Source organism: Sceloporus occidentalis, unplaced genomic scaffold, assembly GCF_023333645.1.
Source record: "Sceloporus occidentalis isolate IW3139 unplaced genomic scaffold, rSceOcc1.0.p SCAF_1, whole genome shotgun sequence".
Lineage (NCBI taxonomy): Eukaryota > Metazoa > Chordata > Lepidosauria > Squamata > Phrynosomatidae > Sceloporus > Sceloporus occidentalis.
Window position 1 is genome coordinate 290,136,318 of NW_028316981.1, and position 6,192 is coordinate 290,142,509.

A 6,192-nucleotide genomic window follows, 5' to 3' on the forward strand; every position below is an offset into this window, starting at 1 on the left:
AGTTTGGCTGTTTCGGGCCAATATTTTATTGTTTTTATTCACAGTGTCATTATTATTTTATATAAAATGGCATATAGCTTGTTTTGAATAATTTTGTTTGTAGACAACTGTATAACTATGACAATGCAATACTTTAAAATATTTTGATACTTCTGAGGTGGTCATGGGGGGTGGGTTGTGGATTTCTTGGCATCTATCTGGATATATACTTTTGTAGGAAAATATTGTATTTATCTCTGTGCTGTATGTCTGATGCCCTGTGAATCATACTATTGTTTTATCCTTTTTGTGCTGGCCAAGTGCCATAATAAATTCATTCATTCATTCAGTTTGTATTCAGTTAACTCAATGAGAGGAAGAAGAGAAGAAGGGGTGGAATCTTGCCCTTCCCTGTAGATCCAGGCAAAAGCAAAATGCTACTGCCTCTTCTAACTTGTCAGTTTTTCCTCATTAATAACCTTTGCCATTTTAAACTCACTCTGATATTGCTTGGGCATGTGTACCCTGGTGTTCATCTAAGAAATGTTGACAATTATGGAACACTGCCATCTGTACTGCTACAAAATAAGCTTTATTGGTGGTAAATGTTAGAGCAGATGCATGCCACAACTAATGATAGAACTAGGTCCTTAGACAACTAATTCTACCCAGATTATACCTGGCTAGCAATCCAAATCTCCATGGGCTCATGCAACTCCTCTTCCCCAAGGTTGATGGAAGATGGACTCCCTGTCTATAATACCGAAGAAAACACAGGAAAATGAATAGATGTACCAAATCTCCCCTCCACAAAGCTGAGAACTGTAAAAGCAAGGTAGTACTAAAGAAAAATTAACTCTCTCAAACTGTTCTCATCCTTCATATCTTTTTGCAGTCTCACACTGCCAAGCTAATGCAAAATGGTATTGAATGAAGTCACTAATAGAAATTTATAATTTACATATCAATGGACACCTGTTGATATCTAGCCATGGTGCTAACAAGGACTGTAAATCCCACCTGCACAGTAGCAGAGGCCCAACTCTGTCTGCATATTCCCCCCCCCCCATCTATGTATATATGTAATCCACACATACATCTAAGTAACTACTAGTTGTTTCAATGAGTCAGTGAAGAAAAGACATGTTTCAAAGTGCCCTTAGTTAAATAAAAGGGATGTGTACCACTAGGAAATTTTCACTCATTTGCTATAAATTCATACATGAGGAACAGAAAAATAAAATATTCTGTGTTTGTTGAATTATTATTTTCCACAGGTGATCAGAGTAAGAAAGTACAGTGTAGGAGAGATAAGTGACGTGCTATTAGAGAAAAAGATGAGCATTTCTTTAAAGCTATATGCATGTGTCTTTGTTGCCTGCCAAAATAAGGAAGTGATGGATTTGAAAAGTAATAATTTAGTGTGTTAGTGTGGTATTTGTTTTTGCTTTCTAGATGCTAAGACATTTCTTGCCATCACCTCAAAAAAGATGAGAGGTAAGGACTGGGAAAGATTGCATATTAATTTAAAACACTCTCATTGATGTTGTTTTTAATGGTTTCTCTCTCAGAACACAAGTCAATTGTGATACGAATGCCATTGGCCATTGTCTAGAGTTCAACACGAAGATATTAAAATATTTAATAGGTATCAAAACAAAGCCAAGCTGAGCTGTGTCCAACTCCACTGCATACATAGAGAGGATGTGAATCTTGGCATGTGCTGTCTGCTCTTCTCTTTATTTCTCTAGTGTGGCTTCTTTATTATTATTATTATTATTATTATTATTATTATTATTAAGCACACCTTGGCATTCTGTTAAAAAAATGAGCAGTAGTTAATCTTAGCTATGGTTTATTGTACGGGACTTGGAGAACAGGAGTGGAGCAGAACAGAATGGAACAGAAAGGGGGGAAAACTTTTGTTATCGCATGGGAGAACGCTGCCAATGCTGCCGAGAGTTCCCAACCTGTTCCCCAACTGTTCCACAGCAGCCAATTTTGAAGAATGATTCTGAACAGTTCTTTGAAATCAGCTGCTGTGGAACAGTTGGGGAACAGATTGGGGATTCTTAGCGGCATTGGTGGCATTCTCCTGTGCGATAACATTTGTTTTTCCCCCTTTCCATTCCATTCCATTCCCTTCCATTCCACTCTGTTCCCGTTCTCCACATCCCGTGTGATAAACCTAATAGTTAAGATTAACCACAATTTGTCAAGTTTTGGTAAGGCAAGAATGGATCAGATTTTGGTTGTGGTTAATCAAATAAGTTTATTGCACAGGGCTCCTACCACACAATTGGAATGGTACAAAGGGGGCTGGGAAGGGAACAGAACAAGTAGTGGGGGCATTTTACCACACACCAGAATGCCACCACTGCTGGAAGTCCCCGTTCCATTCCCCATTCGTCCCAGAGGAGGAGATTTTTGAGAACTCTTTTGAACAGTTCTCAAAAATCGCCTCTTCTGGGATGGATGGGGGACATAATGGAATGGAATGGGGACTTCCGGAGGCATTCGGCGGCATTCTGGTGTGCGATAAAATGCACCCCCCCATCCATTCCATTCCCTTCCCAGGCCATTTTGTACTGATCCATTTGCATGCCAGGAGCCCTGTGCGATAAACCTAAAAGGTGGATGCAATAGGTTCTGGTCCCCTTTTCATAGTCATATTAGAGGAGACAGGGTGGTGGTGGACAGAAGCGCATGGCTCATTCAGGTTTGTTTCCATCTTCATAAACCAACCTCAGAGAAATTTCCAGCATAGAGTGAGAATAATCAGTAATGGGTTTATAAATACATAAATTCATAGATGATAGACCTATCTGACATGGGAGGAAAATGAAGTCTCCATATTCAAAGAAAGTACACTGGAGGCTGCCTTATAGCAAGATGGACAAGTGGTCTGCATAGATCAATATTGTATTGTCTACATTAGTCTTCTTACACTAGTTTTCTCACTCTGATACAAAACACACAGCAGTAATAATCCAGTTTGAAACCACTTTAACTGCCCTGGCACAATGCTAGGGAATTCTCAGAACTATAGTTTTGTGAGACATTTAGCCTTCTCTGTAAGAGAGCTCTGGTGCCACAATAAACTACAATTCCCAGGATTCCCTAGCACTAAATCAGGGCAGTTAAAGCAGTATCAAACAGGATTATTTCTGCAGTGTGTTTTGGACCTCTGTGATATATCCCAGAAAAACTACATTACATGATGTGGCTGAATATGTAGTTCAGCTATTCTGATCAGCAATAAAATAAATTTCATTTCAGCATCCTTTTTTTGTTTTTTGGCAAGATTACTTTCCCTGCTCTTTAACTGTACATACACAGAAGCCAAGGGAGAAATAGAAGTAACTGGTTCTCCATTCTCTCAGGTTGGCTTGCAAACCAGCATGTCATCTTCTGTCCTGTATTCATCAGTATCTCATTTCTGACTGATTCAAATATATTTCTTTTGTAGTTGCAACATCTAAAGACAAAATTCTGCAAGAGATGCCCCATACTGTGTTACTACTAGGAAGTGCTAATAGGTTTTGTACATGCCACAAAGAATAGCTGCATTAGATTGACCATGTAATTGTAAAGGACAAAAGACAGCAGGCTGATGAGAATCAACAAAGTACTTCCTGAGCAATGTTACTAATAGAACATGATCATCAGTTCATTTGTCAATCATGCTCAACTGTCTTACGGTGGTGCCTGATAAAATACCTGCCTTCTTTTCTTTCTCCATATTCCCTGAAGTATTAGTTACACAGTTCTATAAAGCATTTGGAGTTTTTTTCATGATATACCATTTCAAGTCATGAATATATTTTGGATGCCTGACTGAGTACCGATAATGTTCAGTGTGACCATTTGCCCACCTTTGTGTCAACAAAGAATTCTCCTTTACATGTGAACAAAAGTAGATCATATCCTTTCCCTGAAGCGTCCCCAGCTTTTCTCATTTTGCCTTGGATACATTGTCATGGTAAGCAAAGTATTTCCAGCCAGGGTTGGAATATGAAATAGCAGACCAATTTCACTTCTTCGTGACTCATATGAGAACTGACAAAGCAATGTTAGTATAACAGACCACATTTGGATGTAGAATTCAGTATCATTCCACTAAATGTCTTAGAAGAAACTAGAGGTGAAATAATATATAAATTTTGCTTTTTACCCACTTCAAATGTTTTAAATTTCAAATTTTTACCACCTTGTATTTGAAGAAATTTGGAAAACTTTGGTAATTTCGTATTGACAATGTGCTGAAATGAAATTGACACACATCTGCATTGGCCAAATTCAGTAGGTTGATCAATTGCTTACAGGATTGTGTTTTACTTTTCTCTCCATTATAGGTTTTTGATGGGTAAGGCTTTGGTGTGGGGAATTCTGATTCAATATTAACATGGTTCAATACACTGTGATTCAAAACCTATACCTAGATTAACAACTCTGTTCTTCTCAATATCTTCCGTATTCATTTTTTTAAAAAAAAAATCACAAATTCTTTCTATCCCCAAGATAAAGAAATGTGCAACATTGTGTAAATTTTTGTCAAAAAACTGACTGAATCAAAATTCTTCAATAATTATTATTTTTATTTTACTTATTTATTGGATTTATATCTCACTTTTTCCCCAAAATGGGATAGTAGGCAGAGGAATTTCACAATGCCTGCTACATGATCCTTTTAATTAAAGCTTGGAAAAATTCCTTGTTTGAACTACAACTCCCTGAATCTCCCTTGGTTGGCTGGTGAATACTTAGAACTGTAGCCCAAAAGCATAATAGCCTGAATCCAACTGATCAGTCCCCAACAGAATAGACCCACAGACTCAGTTATTAACTGGTGAAGAAACATGCAGGTAATTCCCTTTAATTCTTTGTGTCCACTTTAATTGAAACTAATAGGATTCAGAGATAAGCTCTGCCTTTACTTATGCCACCAATGAACTTTTGAGTTTTAGTGTGAAAAGCATTAGCTGTTCTATGACCCATATTCCTTATCTACAGCAAGAAGTTTGTTCAGGATTCCTAAGGAGGTATAACCCAGAGAACTTTCCAAGGCATAATCACCATACCACACTGCTGCATGGTTGTCTGCAGCCATAATCCTGTTGGTGCACTATTCCAGTTATTCTGTGTCAGAACTTGGTCTAGTTTTTTAGGCCCAACCTGAAGAAGTTTTTTGGGGCCCAAATATGTTACTGCTATAAGGTAAGTTTTATTTGTAGTAAATGATGCAGCAGATGATATACAACAGAGTAGCATTCCAGCCCTTTCATAGATGGGTCTAACCTCCCTGTACAGGTCTCTAAACAACTCATTGTACCAGACTATATCTGTTTGATGATCACATTCAGTCTTCACTGCTAGCTAAATGGAAGGACGTCACTGGGGAGGTGGAGCAATTCAGGTGACACCCTAAGGAGGAGGCAATATTGGTATTGCCCACATATCTGCCATTTTTCAGAAACAGGCTGTTTTCTTTGCCTGCATCCCTTTAAAACATGAGAAGGTGTGAGTGGGATGCAGCTCAGTGGGAGGAGAACAGGGAGGCCTCAGAGGGTTTTTTAAACAAAATTTTATTTTTAAAACTTTTCCTTAAAATCATTACACCTCACCAAATTTTCACTTTAACTACATGAATCCATATACATGTAAATATATTTAGGCTATGTGTATGATCTTGTAATTTAAGGGTATATTTTCAATTTTGTTAGTTGTTTATGTAACCACCACTGCCATTACAGCCCATGATACACAGGAATTATGATTTATGAGTAACAGTAGTACAAAAAAACCCCACATTACTGAGGATTCTATATGGTGTGATATGGGAGTAGCGATGATACCAACCCTAGTTTTACTACACTGGGTGATGCCAACCCTAGTGACACCACTGGATAAATGGGGCCCCTGGAGTACACCCCTATCTTATCACCAGGCAAGGTTGATGGAAGATACAACGCAAACAAAGCCATTCAAAGTGTGCAAGTGTTACACACACACTTGCACTGCCATAAGAACTGTGTAAGCAGGTTAGTAAAAGGAAGATTAACTCCCCTAGTCCATTCTGAACCTTTATATCTTTTCCCACCCTCCGATAGCCAAGCTAATGCTATGATGCTAACAAGAATTCCAAACTCAGACAGCAAGCTCACTGCACTGGTAAAACTATGCCAGTGGTAGTGTCAAGAGGGAAAGGACTGT